The following is an 18,196-nucleotide window of genomic DNA, read 5'->3' as shown; positions in this document are numbered from 1 at the left end:
CTAACATCAGACAGCGACCGGTTAACATCAGACAGCGACTGGCTAACATCAGACAGCGACTGGCTAACATCAGACAGCGACTGGTTAACATCAGAGCGACTGGTTAACATCAGACAGCGACTGGCTAACATCAGACAGCGACTGGCTAACATCAGACAGCGACCAGTTAACATCAGACAGCGACTGGCGAACATCAGACAGCGACCAGTTAACATCAAACAGCGACTGGCTAACATCAGACAGCGACTGGCTAACATCAGACAGCGACCAGTTAACGTCAGACAGCGACCGGTTAACATCAGAGCGACTGGTTAACATCACACACCGACTGGTTAACATCAGACAGCGACTGATTAACATCACACACCGACTGGTTAACATCAGACAGTGACTGGCTAACATCAGACAGCGACTGGTTAACATCACACACCGACTGGTTAACATCAGACAGCGACTGGCTAACATCAGACAGCGACTGGCTAACATCAGACAGCGACTGGCTAACATCAGACAGCGACCGGTTAACATCAGACAGCGACTGGCTAACATCAGACAGCGACTGGCTAACATAAGACAGCGACTGGTTAACATCAAACAGCGACTGGCTAACATCAGACAGCGACTGGCTAACATCGGACAGCGACTGGCTAACATCAGACAGCGACTGGCTAACATCAGTCAGCGACTGGCTAACATCAGACAGCGACCGGTTAACATCAGACAGCGACTGGCTAACATCAGACAGCGACTGGCTAACATCAGACAGCGACCGGTTAACATCAGACAGCGACTGGCTAACATCAGACAGCGACTGGCTAACATCAGACAGCGACTGGTTAACATCAGAGCGACTGGTTAACATCAGACAGCGACTGGCTAACATCAGTCAGCGACTGGCTAACATCAGACAGCGACCGGTTAACATCAGACAGCGACTGGCTAACATCAGACAGCGACTGGCTAACATCAGACAGCGACCGGTTAACATCAGACAGCGACTGGCTAACATCAGACAGCGACTGGCTAACATAAGACAGCGACTGGTTAACATCAAACAGCGACTGGCTAACATCAGACAGCGACTGGCTAACATCGGAGAGCGACTGGCTAACATCAGACAGCGACTGGCTAAAATCAGTCAGCGACTGGCTAACATCAGACAGCGACCGGTTAACATCAGACAGCGACTGGCTAACATCAGACAGCGACTGGCTAACATCAGACAGCGACCGGTTAACATCAGACAGCGACTGGCTAACATCAGACAGCGACTGGCTAACATCAGACAGCGACTGGTTAACATCAGAGCGACTGGTTAACATCAGACAGCGACTGGCTAACATCAGACAGCGACTGGCTAACATCAGACAGCGACCAGTTAACATCAGACAGCGACTGGCTAACATCAGACAGCGACCAGTTAACATCAGACAGCGACTGGCTAACATCAGACAGCGACTGGCTAACATCAGACAGCGACCAGTTAACGTCAGACAGCGACCGGTTAACATCAGACAGCGACTGGCTAACATCAGAGCGACTGGTTAACATCACACACCGACTGGTTAACATCAGACAGCGACTGGTTAACATCACACACCGACTGGTTAACATCAGACAGTGACTGGCTAACATCAGAGCAACTGGTTAACATCACACACCGACTGGTTAACATCAGACAGCGACTGGCTAACATCAGACAGCGACTGGCTAACATCAGACAGCGACTGGCTAACATCAGACAGCGACCGGTTAACATCAGACAGCGACTGGCTAACATCAGACAGCGACTGGCTAACATCAGACAGCGACCAGTTAACATCAGACAGCGACTGGCTAACATCAGACAGCGACTGGCTAACATCAGTCAGCGACTGGTTAACATCAGACAGCGACTGGCTAACATCAGACAGCGACCAGTTAACGTCAGACAGTGACCAGTTAACATCAGACAGCGACTGGCTAACATCAGACAGCGACGGGCTAATATCAGAAGGCGACTGGCTAACATCAGTCAGCGACTGGCTAACATCAGACAGTGACCAGTTAACATCAGACAGCGACTGGCTAACATCAGACAGCGACCGGTTAACATCAGACACCGACTGGCTAACATCAGACAGCGACTGGCTAACATCAGACAGCGACTGGCTAACATCAGAGAGCGACTGGCTAACATCAGACAGCGACTGGCTAACATCAGACAGCGACTGGTTAACATCAGAGCGACTGTTTAACATCAGACAGCGACTGGCTAACATCAGACAGCGACTGGCTAAGATCAGACAGCGACTGGCTAACATCAGACAGCGACTGGCTAACATCAGTCAGCGACTGGCTAACATCAGACAGCGACCAGTTAACATCAGACAGCGACTGGCTAACATCAGTCAGCGACTGGCTAACATCAGACAGCGACCAGTTAACATCAGACAGCGACTGGTTAACATCAGACAGCGACTGGCTAACATCAGACAGCGACCAGTTAACGTCAGACAGCGACCGGTTAACATCAGACAGCGACTGGCTAACATCAGACAGCGACTGGCTAACATCAGACAGCGACTGGCTAACATCAGACAGCGACTGGCTAACATCAGACAGCGACTGGCTAACATCAGACAGCGACCGGTTAACATCAGACAGCGACTGGCTAACATCAGACAGCGACTGGCTAACATCAGACAGCGACTGGTTAACATCAGACAGCGACTGGCTAACATCAGACAGCGACTGGCTAACATCAGACAGCGACCGGTTAACATCAGACAGCGACTGGCTAACATCAGACAGCGACTGGCTAACATCAGACAGCGACTGGTTAACATCAGAGCGACTGGTTAACATCAGACAGCGACTGGCTAACATCAGACAGCGACTGGCTAACATCAGACAGCGACCAGTTAACATCAGACAGCGACTGGCGAACATCAGACAGCGACCAGTTAACATCAAACAGCGACTGGCTAACATCAGACAGCGACTGGCTAACATCAGACAGCGACCAGTTAACGTCAGACAGCGACCGGTTAACATCAGAGCGACTGGTTAACATCACACACCGACTGGTTAACATCAGACAGCGACTGATTAACATCACACACCGACTGGTTAACATCAGACAGTGTCTGGCTAACATCAGACAGCGACTGGTTAACATCACACACCGACTGGTTAACATCAGACAGCGACTGGCTAACATCAGACAGCGACTGGCTAACATCAGACAGCGACTGGCTAACATCAGACAGCGACCGGTTAACATCAGACAGCGACTGGCTAACATCAGACAGCGACTGGCTAACATAAGACAGCGACTGGTTAACATCAAACAGCGACTGGCTAACATCAGACAGCGACTGGCTAACATCGGACAGCGACTGGCTAACATCAGACAGCGACTGGCTAACATCAGTCAGCGACTGGCTAACATCAGACAGCGACCGGTTAACATCAGACAGCGACTGGCTAACATCAGACAGCGACTGGCTAACATCAGACAGCGACCGGTTAACATCAGACAGCGACTGGCTAACATCAGACAGCGACTGGCTAACATCAGACAGCGACTGGTTAACATCAGAGCGACTGGTTAACATCAGACAGCGACTGGCTAACATCGGAGAGCGACTGGCTAACATCAGACAGCGACTGGCTAACATCAGTCAGCGACTGGCTAACATCAGACAGCGACCGGTTAACATCAGACAGCGACTGGCTAACATCAGACAGAGACTGGCTAACATCAGACAGCGACCGGTTAACATCAGACAGCGACTGGCTAACATCAGACAGCGACTGGCTAACATAAGACAGCGACTGGTTAACATCAAACAGCGACTGGCTAACATCAGACAGCGACTGGCTAACATCGGAGAGCGACTGGCTAACATCAGACAGCGACTGGCTAAAATCAGTCAGCGACTGGCTAACATCAGACAGCGACCGGTTAACATCAGACAGCGACTGGCTAACATCAGACAGCGACTGGCTAACATCAGACAGCGACCGGTTAACATCAGACAGCGACTGGCTAACATCAGACAGCGACTGGCTAACATCAGACAGCGACTGGCTAACATCAGACAGCGACTGGCTAACATCAGACAGCGACTGGCTAACATCAGACAGCGACCGGTTAACATCAGACAGCGACTGGCTAACATCAGACAGCGACTGGCTAACATCAGACAGCGACTGGTTAACATCAGACAGCGACTGGCTAACATCAGACAGCGACTGGCTAACATCAGACAGCGACCGGTTAACATCAGACAGCGACTGGCTAACATCAGACAGCGACTGGCTAACATCAGACAGCGACTGGTTAACATCAGAGCGACTGGTTAACATCAGACAGCGACTGGCTAACATCAGACAGCGACTGGCTAACATCAGACAGCGACCAGTTAACATCAGACAGCGACTGGCGAACATCAGACAGCGACCAGTTAACATCAAACAGCGACTGGCTAACATCAGACAGCGACTGGCTAACATCAGACAGCGACCAGTTAACGTCAGACAGCGACCGGTTAACATCAGAGCGACTGGTTAACATCACACACCGACTGGTTAACATCAGACAGCGACTGATTAACATCACACACCGACTGGTTAACATCAGACAGTGACTGGCTAACATCAGACAGCGACTGGTTAACATCACACACCGACTGGTTAACATCAGACAGCGACTGGCTAACATCAGACAGCGACTGGCTAACATCAGACAGCGACTGGCTAACATCAGACAGCGACCGGTTAACATCAGACAGCGACTGGCTAACATCAGACAGCGACTGGCTAACATAAGACAGCGACTGGTTCACATCAAACAGCGACTGGCTAACATCAGACAGCGACTGGCTAACATCGGACAGCGACTGGCTAACATCAGACAGCGACTGGCTAACATCAGTCAGCGACTGGCTAACATCAGACAGCGACCGGTTAACATCAGACAGCGACTGGCTAACATCAGACAGCGACTGGCTAACATCAGACAGCGACCGGTTAACATCAGACAGCGACTGGCTAACATCAGACAGCGACTGGCTAACATCAGACAGCGACTGGTTAACATCAGAGCGACTGGTTAACATCAGACAGCGACTGGCTAACATCGGAGAGCGACTGGCTAACATCAGACAGCGACTGGCTAACATCAGTCAGCGACTGGCTAACATCAGACAGCGACCGGTTAACATCAGACAGCGACTGGCTAACATCAGACAGCGACTGGCTAACATCAGACAGCGACCGGTTAACATCAGACAGCGACTGGCTAACATCAGACAGCGACTGGCTAACATAAGACAGCGACTGGTTAACATCAAACAGCGACTGGCTAACATCAGACAGCGACTGGCTAACATCGGAGAGCGACTGGCTAACATCAGACAGCGACTGGCTAAAATCAGTCAGCGACTGGCTAACATCAGACAGCGACCAGTTAACATCAGACAGCGACTGGCTAACATCAGACAGCGACTGGCTAACATCAGACAGCGACCGGTTAACATCAGACAGCGACTGGCTAACATCAGACAGCGACTGGCTAACATCAGACAGCGACTGGTTAACATCAGAGCGACTGGTTAACATCAGACAGCGACTGGCTAACATCAGACAGCGACTGGCTAACATCAGACAGCGACCAGTTAACATCAGACAGCGACTGGCTAACATCAGACAGCGACCAGTTAACATCAGACAGCGACTGGCTAACATCAGACAGCGACTGGCTAACATCAGACAGCGACCAGTTAACGTCAGACAGCGACCGGTTAACATCAGACAGCGACTGGCTAACATCAGAGCGACTGGTTAACATCACACACCGACTGGTTAACATCAGACAGCGACTGGTTAACATCACACACCGACTGGTTAACATCAGACAGTGACTGGCTAACATCAGAGCAACTGGTTAACATCACACACCGACTGGTTAACATCAGACAGCGACTGGCTAACATCAGACAGCGACTGGCTAACATCAGACAGCGACTGGCTAACATCAGACAGCGACCGGTTAACATCAGACAGCGACTGGCTAACATCAGACAGCGACTGGCTAACATCAGACAGCGACCAGTTAACATCAGACAGCGACTGGCTAACATCAGACAGCGACTGGCTAACATCAGTCAGCGACTGGTTAACATCAGACAGCGACTGGCTAACATCAGACAGCGACCAGTTAACGTCAGACAGTGACCAGTTAACATCAGACAGCGACTGGCTAACATCAGACAGCGACGGGCTAATATCAGAAGGCGACTGGCTAACATCAGTCAGCGACTGGCTAACATCAGACAGTGACCAGTTAACATCAGACAGCGACTGGCTAACATCAGACAGCGACCGGTTAACATCAGACACCGACTGGCTAACATCAGACAGCGACTGGCTAACATCAGACAGCGACTGGCTAACATCAGAGAGCGACTGGCTAACATCAGACAGCGACTGGCTAACATCAGACAGCGACTGGCTAACATCAGACAGCGACTGGCTAACATCAGACAGCGACTGGCTAACATCAGACAGCGACCGGTTAACATCAGACAGCGACTGGCTAACATCAGACAGCGACTGGCTAACATCAGACAGCGACTGGTTAACATCAGACAGCGACTGGCTAACATCAGACAGCGACTGGCTAACATCAGACAGCGACCGGTTAACATCAGACAGCGACTGGCTAACATCAGACAGCGACTGGCTAACATCAGACAGCGACTGGTTAACATCAGAGCGACTGGTTAACATCAGACAGCGACTGGCTAACATCAGACAGCGACTGGCTAACATCAGACAGCGACCGGTTAACATCAGACAGCGACTGGCGAACATCAGACAGCGACCAGTTAACATCAAACAGCGACTGGCTAACATCAGACAGCGACTGGCTAACATCAGACAGCGACCAGTTAACGTCAGACAGCGACCGGTTAACATCAGAGCGACTGGTTAACATCACACACCGACTGGTTAACATCAGACAGCGACTGATTAACATCACACACCGACTGGTTAACATCAGACAGTGACTGGCTAACATCAGACAGCGACTGGTTAACATCACACACCGACTGGTTAACATCAGACAGCGACTGGCTAACATCAGACAGCGACTGGCTAACATCAGACAGCGACTGGCTAACATCAGACAGCGACCGGTTAACATCAGACAGCGACTGGCTAACATCAGACAGCGACTGGCTAACATCAGACAGCGACTGGCTAACATAAGACAGCGACTGGTTAACATCAAACAGCGACTGGCTAACATCAGACAGCGACTGGCTAACATCGGACAGCGACTGGCTAACATCAGACAGCGACTGGCTAACATCAGTCAGCGACTGGCTAACATCAGACAGCGACCGGTTAACATCAGACAGCGACTGGCTAACATCAGACAGCGACTGGCTAACATCAGACAGCGACCGGTTAACATCAGACAGCGACTGGCTAACATCAGACAGCGACTGGCTAACATCAGACAGCGACTGGTTAACATCAGAGCGACTGGTTAACATCAGACAGCGACTGGCTAACATCGGAGAGCGACTGGCTAACATCAGACAGCGACTGGCTAACATCAGTCAGCGACTGGCTAACATCAGACAGCGACCGGTTAACATCAGACAGCGACTGGCTAACATCAGACAGCGACTGGCTAACATCAGACAGCGACCGGTTAACATCAGACAGCGACTGGCTAACATCAGACAGCGACTGGCTAACATAAGACAGCGACTGGTTAACATCAAACAGCGACTGGCTAACATCAGACAGCGACTGGCTAACATCGGAGAGCGACTGGCTAACATCAGACAGCGACTGGCTAAAATCAGTCAGCGACTGGCTAACATCAGACAGCGACCGGTTAACATCAGACAGCGACTGGCTAACATCAGACAGCGACTGGCTAACATCAGACAGCGACCGGTTAACATCAGACAGCGACTGGCTAACATCAGACAGCGACTGGCTAACATCAGACAGCGACTGGTTAACATCAGAGCGACTGGTTAACATCAGACAGCGACTGGCTAACATCAGACAGCGACTGGCTAACATCAGACAGCGACCAGTTAACATCAGACAGCGACTGGCTAACATCAGACAGCGACCAGTTAACATCAGACAGCGACTGGCTAACATCAGACAGCGACTGGCTAACATCAGACAGCGACCAGTTAACGTCAGACAGCGACCGGTTAACATCAGACAGCGACTGGCTAACATCAGAGCGACTGGTTAACATCACACACCGACTGGTTAACATCAGACAGCGACTGGTTAACATCACACGCCGACTGGTTAACATCAGACAGTGACTGGCTAACATCAGAGCAACTGGTTAACATCACACACCGACTGGTTAACATCAGACAGCGACTGGCTAACATCAGACAGCGACTGGCTAACATCAGACAGCGACTGGCTAACATCAGACAGCGACCGGTTAACATCAGACAGCGACTGGCTAACATCAGACAGCGACTGGCTAACATCAGACAGCGACCAGTTAACATCAGACAGCGACTGGCTAACATCAGACAGCGACTGGCTAACATCAGTCAGCGACTGGTTAACATCAGACAGCGACTGGCTAACATCAGACAGCGACCAGTTAACGTCAGACAGTGACCAGTTAACATCAGACAGCGACTGGCTAACATCAGACAGCGACGGGCTAATATCAGAAGGCGACTGGCTAACATCAGTCAGCGACTGGCTAACATCAGACAGTGACCAGTTAACATCAGACAGCGACTGGCTAACATCAGACAGCGACCGGTTAACATCAGACACCGACTGGCTAACATCAGACAGCGACTGGCTAACATCAGACAGCGACTGGCTAACATCAGAGAGCGACTGGCTAACATCAGACAGCGACTGGCTAACATCAGACAGCGACTGGTTAACATCAGAGCGACTGTTTAACATCAGACAGCGACTGGCTAACATCAGACAGCGACTGGCTAACATCAGACAGCGACTGGCTAACATCAGACAGCGACTTGCTAACATCAGTCAGCGACTGGCTAACATCAGACAGCGACCAGTTAACATCAGACAGCGACTGGCTAACATCAGTCAGCGACTGGCTAACATCAGACAGCGACCAGTTAACATCAGACAGCGACTGGTTAACATCAGACAGCGACTGGCTAACATCAGACAGCGACCAGTTAACGTCAGACAGCGACCGGTTAACATCAGACAGCGACTGGCTAACATCAGACAGCGACTGGCTAACATCAGACAGCGACTGGCTAACATCAGACAGCGACCGGTTAAAATCAGACAGCGACTGGCTAACATCAGACAGCGACTGGCTAACATCAGACAGCGACTGGTTAACATCAGACAGCGACTGGCTAACATCAGACAGCGACTGGCTAACATCAGACAGCGACCGGTTAACATCAGACAGCGACTGGCTAACATCAGACAGCGACTGGCTAACATCAGACAGCGACTGGTTAACATCAGAGCGACTGGTTAACATCAGACAGCGACTGGCTAACATCAGACAGCGACTGGCTAACATCAGACAGCGACCAGTTAACATCAGACAGCGACTGGCGAACATCAGACAGCGACCAGTTAACATCAAACAGCGACTGGCTAACATCAGACAGCGACTGGCTAACATCAGACAGCGACCAGTTAACGTCAGACAGCGACCGGTTAACATCAGACAGCGACTGGCTAACATCAGAGCGACTGGTTAACATCACACACCGACTGGTTAACATCAGACTGCGACTGGTTAACATCACACACCGACTGGTTAACATCAGACAGTGACTGGCTAACATCAGAGCGACTGGTTAACATCACACACCGACTGGTTAACATCAGACAGCGACTGGTTAACATCACACACCGACTGGTTAACATCAGACAGCGACTGGCTAACATCAGTCAGCGACCGGCTAACGTTAGACAGCGACCGGTTAACATCAGACAGCGACTGGCTAACGTCAGACAGCAACCGGTTAACATCAGACAGCGACTGGCTAACATCAGACAGCGACTGGCTAACATCAGTCAGCGACTGGTTAACATCAGACAGCGACTGGCTAACATCAGACAGCGACTGGCTAACATCAGAAGGCGACTGGCTAACATCAGTCAGCGACTGGCTAACATCAGACAGTGACCAGTTAACATCAGACAGCGACTGGCTAACATCAGACAGCGACCGGTTAACATCAGACAGCGACCAGTTAACATCAGACAGCGACTGGCTAACATCAGACAGCGACTGGCTAACATCAGACAGCGACCAGTTAACATCAGACAGCGACTGGCTAACATCAGACAGCGACTGGCTAACATCAGACAGCGACTGGCTAACATCAGAGAGCGACTGGCTAACATCAGACAGCGACTGGCTAACATCAGACAGCGACTGGTTAACATCAGAGCGACTGTTTAACATCAGACAGCGACTGGCTAACATCAGATAGCGACTGGCTAATATCAGACAGCGACTGGCTAACATCAGACAGCGACTGGCTAACATCAGTCAGCGACTGGCTAACATCAGACAGCGACCAGTTAACATCAGACAGCGACTGGCTAACATCAGACAGCGACTGGTTAACATCAGTCAGCGACTGGCTAACATCAGACAGCGACCAGTTAACATCAGACAGCGACTGGTTAACATCAGACAGCGACTGGCTAACATCAGACAGCGACCAGTTAACGTCAGACAGCGACCGGTTAACATCAGACAGCGACTGGCTAACATCAGACAGCGACTGGCTAACATCAGACAGTGACCGGTTAACATCAGACAGCGACTGGCTAACATCAGACAGCGACTGGCTAACATCAGACAGCGACTGGCTAACATCAGACAGCGACCGGTTAACATCAGACAGCGACTGGCTAACATCAGACAGCGACTGGCTAACATCAGACAGCGACTGGTTAACATCAGACAGCGACTGGCTAACATCAGACAGCGACTGGCTAACATCAGACAGCGACCGGTTAACATCAGACAGCGACTGGCTAACATCAGACAGCGACTGGCTAACATCAGACAGCGACCAGTTAACGTCAGACAGCGACCAGTTAACATCAGACAGCGACTGGCTAACATCAGACAGCGACTGGCTAACATCAGAAGGCGACTGGCTAACATCAGTCAGCGACTGGCTAACATCAGACAGTGACCAGTTAACATCAGACAGCGACTGGCTAACATCAGACAGCGACCGGTTAACATCAGACAGCGACCAGTTAACATCAGACAGCGACTGGCTAACATCAGACAGCGACTGGCTAACATCAGACAGCGACTGGCTAACATCAGAGAGCGACTGGCTAACATCAGACAGCGACTGGCTAACATCAGACAGCGACTGGTTAACATCAGAGCGACTGTTTAACATCAGACAGCGACTGGCTAACATCAGACAGCGACTGGCTAATATCAGACAGCGACTGGCTAACATCAGACAGCGACTGGCTAACATCAGTCAGCGACTGGCTAACATCAGACAGCGACCGGTTAACATCAGACAGCGACTGGCTAACATCAGACAGCGACTGGCTAACATCAGACAGCGACCAGTTAACGTCAGACAGCGACCAGTTAACATCAGACAGCGACTGGCTAACATCAGACAGCGACTGGCTAACATCAGAAGGCGACTGGCTAACATCAGTCAGCGACTGGCTAACATCAGACAGTGACCAGTTAACATCAGACAGCGACTGGCTAACATCAGACAGCGACTGGTTAACATCAGTCAGCGACTGGCTAACATCAGACAGCGACCAGTTAACATCAGACAGCGACTGGTTAACATCAGACAGCGACTGGCTAACATCAGACAGCGACCAGTTAACGTCAGACAGCGACCAGTTAACATCAGACAGCGACTGGCTAACATCAGACAGCGACTGGCTAACATCAGAAGGCGACTGGCTAACATCAGTCAGCGACTGGCTAACATCAGACAGTGACCAGTTAACATCAGACAGCGACTGGCTAACATCAGACAGCGACTGGTTAACATCAGTCAGCGACTGGCTAACATCAGACAGCGACCAGTTAACATCAGACAGCGACTGGTTAACATCAGACAGCGACTGGCTAACATCAGACAGCGACCAGTTAACGTCAGACAGCGACCGGTTAACATCAGACAGCGACTGGCTAACATCAGACAGCGACTGGCTAACATCAGACAGTGACCGGTTAACATCAGACAGCGACTGGCTAACATCAGACAGCGACTGGCTAACATCAGACAGCGACTGGCTAACATCAGACAGCGACCGGTTAACATCAGACAGCGACTGGCTAACATCAGACAGCGACTGGCTAACATCAGACAGCGACTGGTTAACATCAGACAGCGACTGGCTAACATCAGACAGCGACTGGCTAACATCAGACAGCGACCGGTTAACATCAGACAGCGACTGGCTAACATCAGACAGCGACTGGCTAACATCAGACAGCGACCAGTTAACGTCAGACAGCGACCAGTTAACATCAGACAGCGACTGGCTAACATCAGACAGCGACTGGCTAACATCAGAAGGCGACTGGCTAACATCAGTCAGCGACTGGCTAACATCAGACAGTGACCAGTTAACATCAGACAGCGACTGGCTAACATCAGACAGCGACCAGTTAACGTCAGACAGCGACCAGTTAACATCAGACAGCGACTGGCTAACATCAGACAGCGACTGGCTAACATCAGACAGCGACTGGCTAACATCAGAGAGCGACTGGCTAACATCAGACAGCGACTGGCTAACATCAGACAGCGACTGGTTAACATCAGAGCGACTGTTTAACATCAGACAGCGACTGGCTAACATCAGACAGCGACTGGCTAATATCAGACAGCGACTGGCTAACATCAGACAGCGACTGGCTAACATCAGTCAGCGACTGGCTAACATCAGACAGCGACCGGTTAACATCAGACAGCGACTGGCTAACATCAGACAGCGACTGGCTAACATCAGACAGCGACCAGTTAACGTCAGACAGCGACCAGTTAACATCAGACAGCGACTGGCTAACATCAGACAGCGACTGGCTAACATCAGAAGGCGACTGGCTAACATCAGTCAGCGACTGGCTAACATCAGACAGTGACCAGTTAACATCAGACAGCGACTGGCTAACATCAGACAGCGACCGGTTAACATCAGACAGCGACCAGTTAACATCAGACAGCGACTGGCTAACATCAGACAGCGACTGGCTAACATCAGACAGCGACTGGCTAACATCAGAGAGCGACTGGCTAACATCAGACAGCGACTGGCTAACATCAGACAGCGACTGGTTAACATCAGAGCGACTGTTTAACATCAGACAGCGACTGGCTAACATCAGACAGCGACTGGCTAATATCAGACAGCGACTGGCTAACATCAGACAGTGACTGGCTAACATCAGTCAGCGACTGGCTAACATCAGACAGCGACCAGTTAACATCAGACAGCGACTGGCTAACATCAGACAGCGACTGGTTAACATCAGTCAGCGACTGGCTAACATCAGACAGCGACCAGTTAACATCAGACAGCGACTGGTTAACATCAGACAGCGACTGGCTAACATCAGACAGCGACCAGTTAACGTCAGACAGCGACCGGTTAACATCAGACAGCGACTGGCTAACATCAGACAGCGACTGGCTAACATCAGACAGTGACCGGTTAACATCAGACAGCGACCGGCTAACATCAGACAGCGACTGGCTAACATCAGACAGCGACTGGCTAACATCAGACAGCGACCGGTTAACATCAGACAGCGACTGGCTAACATCAGACAGCGACTGGCTAACATCAGACAGCGACTGGTTAACATCAGACAGCGACTGGCTAACATCAGACAGCGACTGGCTAACATCAGACAGCGACCGGTTAACATCAGACAGCGACTGGCTAACATCAGACAGCGACTGGCTAACATCAGACAGCGACTGGTTAACATCAGAGCGACTGGTTAACATCAGACAGCGACTGGTTAACATCAGAGCGACTGGTTAACATCAGACAGCGACTGGCTAACATCAGAAAGCGACTGGCTAACATCAGACAGCGACTGGTTAACATCAGACAGCGACTGGCTAACATCAGACAGCGACCAGTTAACGTCAGACAGCGACCGGTTAACATCAGACAGCGACTGGCTAACATCAGACAGCGACTGGCTAACATCAGACAGTGACCGGTTAACATCAGACAGCGACTGGCTAACATCAGACAGCGACTGGCTAACATCAGACAGCGACTGGCTAACATCAGACAGCGACCGGTTAAAATCAGACAGCGACTGGCTAACATCAGACAGCGACTGGCTAACATCAGACAGCGACTGGTTAACATCAGACAGCGACTGGCTAACATCAGACAGCGACTGGCTAACATCAGACAGCGACCGGTTAACATCAGACAGCGACTGGCTAACATCAGACAGCGACTGGCTAACATCAGACAGCGACTGGTTAACATCAGAGCGACTGGTTAACATCAGACAGCGACTGGCTAACATCAGACAGCGACTGGCTAACATCAGACAGCGACCAGTTAACATCAGACAGCGACTGGCGAACATCAGACAGCGACCAGTTAACATCAAACAGCGACTGGCTAACATCAGACAGCGACTGGCTAACATCAGACAGCGACCAGTTAACGTCAGACAGCGACCGGTTAACATCAGACAGCGACTGGCTAACATCAGAGCGACTGGTTAACATCACACACCGACTGGTTAACATCAGACTGCGACTGGTTAACATCACACACCGACTGGTTAACATCAGACAGTGACTGGCTAACATCAGAGCGACTGGTTAACATCACACACCGACTGGTTAACATCAGACAGCGACTGGCTAACATCAGACAGCGACTGGCTAACATCAGACAGCGACTGGCTAACATCAGACAGCGACCGGTTAACATCAGACAGCGACTGGCTAACATCAGACAGCGACTGGCTAACATAAGACAGCGACTGGTTAACATCAAAAAGCGACTGGCTAACATCAGACAGCGACTGGCTAACATCGGACAGCGACTGGCTAACATCAGACAGCGACTGGCTAACATCAGTCAGCGACTGGCTAACATCAGACAGCGACCGGTTAACATCAGACAGCGACTGGCTAACATCAGACAGCGACTGGCTAACATCAGACAGCGACCGGTTAACATCAGACAGCGACTGGCTAACATCAGACAGCGACTGGCTAACATCAGACAGCGACTGGTTAACATCAGAGCGACTGGTTAACATCAGACAGCGACTGGCTAACATCGGAGAGCGACTGGCTAACATCAGACAGCGACTGGCTAACATCAGTCAGCGACTGGCTAACATCAGACAGCGACCGGTTAACATCAGACAGCGACTGGCTAACATCAGACAGCGACTGGCTAACATCAGACAGCGACCGGTTAAAATCAGAGCGACTGGTTAACATCAGACAGCGACTGGCTAACATCAGACAGCGACTGGCTAACATCAGACAGCGACCAGTTAACATCAGACAGCGACTGGCTAACATCAGACAGCGACCAGTTAACATCAGACAGCGACTGGCTAACATCAGACAGCGACTGGCTAACATCAGACAGCGACCAGTTAACGTCAGACAGCGACCGGTTAACATCAGACAGCGACTGGCTAACATCAGAGCGACTGGTTAACATCACACACCGACTGGTTAACATCAGACAGCGACTGGTTAACATCACACACCGACTGGTTAACATCAGACAGCGACTGGCTAACATCAGACAGCGACTGGCTAACATCAGACAGCGACCAGTTAACATCAGACAGCGACTGGCTAACATCAGACAGCGACCAGTTAACATCAGACAGCGACTGGCTAACATCAGACAGCGACTGGCTAACATCAGACAGCGACCGGTTAACATCAGACAGCGACTGGCTAACATCAGACAGCGACTGGCTAACATCAGACAGCGACCAGTTAACATCAGACAGCGACTGGCTAACATCAGACAGCGACTGGCTAACATCAGTCAGCGACTGGTTAACATCAGACAGCGACTGGCTAACATCAGACAGCGACCAGTTAACGTCAGACAGCGACCAGTTAACATCAGACAGCGACTGGCTAACATCAGACAGCGACTGGCTAACATCAGAAGGCGACTGGCTAACATCAGTCAGCGACTGGCTAACATCAGACAGTGACCAGTTAACATCAGACAGCGACTGGCTAACATCAGACAGCGACCGGTTAACATCAGACAGCGACTGGCTAACATCAGACAGCGACTGGCTAACATCAGACAGCGACTGGCTAACATCAGAGAGCGACTGGCTAACATCAGACAGCGACTGGCTAACATCAGACAGCGACTGGTTAACATCAGAGCGACTGTTTAACATCAGACAGCGACTGGCTAACATCAGACAGCGACTGGCTAACATCAGACAGCGACTGGCTAACATCAGACAGCGACTGGCTAACATCAGTCAGCGACTGGCTAACATCAGACAGCGACCAGTTAACATCAGACAGCGACTGGCTAACATCAGTCAGCGACTGGCTAACATCAGACAGCGACCAGTTAACATCAGACAGCGACTGGTTAACATCAGACAGCGACTGGCTAACATCAGACAGCGACCAGTTAACGTCAGACAGCGACCGGTTAACATCAGACAGCGACTGGCTAACATCAGACAGCGACTGGCTAACATCAGACAGTGACCGGTTAACATCAGACAGCGACTGGCTAACATCAGACAGCGACTGGCTAACATCAGACAGCGACTGGCTAACATCAGACAGCGACCGGTTACATCAGACAGCGACTGGCTAACATCAGACAGCGACTGGCTAACATCAGACAGCGACTGGTTAACATCAGACAGCGACTGGCTAACATCAGACAGCGACTGGCTAACATCAGACAGCGACCGGTTAACATCAGACAGCGACTGGCTAACATCAGACAGCGACTGGCTAACATCAGACAGCGACTGGTTAACATCAGAGCGACTGGTTAACATCAGACAGCGACTGGCTAACATCAGACAGCGACTGGCTAACATCAGACAGCGACCAGTTAACATCAGACAGCGACTGGCGAACATCAGACAGCGACCAGTTAACATCAAACAGCGACTGGCTAACATCAGACAGCGACTGGCTAACATCAGACAGCGACCAGTTAACGTCAGACAGCGACCGGTTAACATCAGACAGCGACTGGCTAACATCAGAGCGACTGGTTAACATCACACACCGACTGGTTAACATCAGACAGCGACTGGTTAACATCACACACCGACTGGTTAACATCAGACAGTGACTGGCTAACATCAGAGCGACTGGTTAACATCACACACCGACTGGTTAACATCAGACAGCGACTGGCTAACATCAGACAGCGACTGGCTAACATCAGACAGCGACTGGCTAACATCAGACAGCGACCGGTTAACATCAGACAGCGACTGGCTAACATCAGACAGCGACTGGCTAACATAAGACAGCGACTGGTTAACATCAAACAGCGACTGGCTAACATCAGACAGCGACTGGCTAACATCGGACAGCGACTGGCTAACATCAGACAGCGACTGGCTAACATCAGTCAGCGACTGGCTAACATCAGACAGCGACCGGTTAACATCAGACAGCGACTGGCTAACATCAGACAGCGACTGGCTAACATCAGACAGCGACCGGTTAACATCAGACAGCGACTGGCTAACATCAGACAGCGACTGGCTAACATCAGACAGCGACTGGTTAACATCAGAGCGACTGGTTAACATCAGACAGCGACTGGCTAACATCGGAGAGCGACTGGCTAACATCAGACAGCGACTGGCTAACATCAGTCAGCGACTGGCTAACATCAGACAGCGACCGGTTAACATCAGACAGCGACTGGCTAACATCAGACAGCGACTGGCTAACATCAGACAGCGACCGGTTAACATCAGACAGCGACTGGCTAACATCAGACAGCGACTGGCTAACATAAGAGAGCGACTGGTTAACATCAAACAGCGACTGACTAACATCAGACAGCGACTGGCTAACATCGGAGAGCGACTGGCTAACATCAGACAGCGACCGGTTAACATCAGACAGCGACTGGCTAACATCAGACA

This window comes from Telmatherina bonti (genome assembly GCF_933228915.1).
Source record: "Telmatherina bonti genome assembly, chromosome: 16".
Lineage (NCBI taxonomy): Eukaryota > Metazoa > Chordata > Actinopteri > Atheriniformes > Telmatherinidae > Telmatherina > Telmatherina bonti.
Note: the sequence above shows the minus strand (reverse complement) of the source record.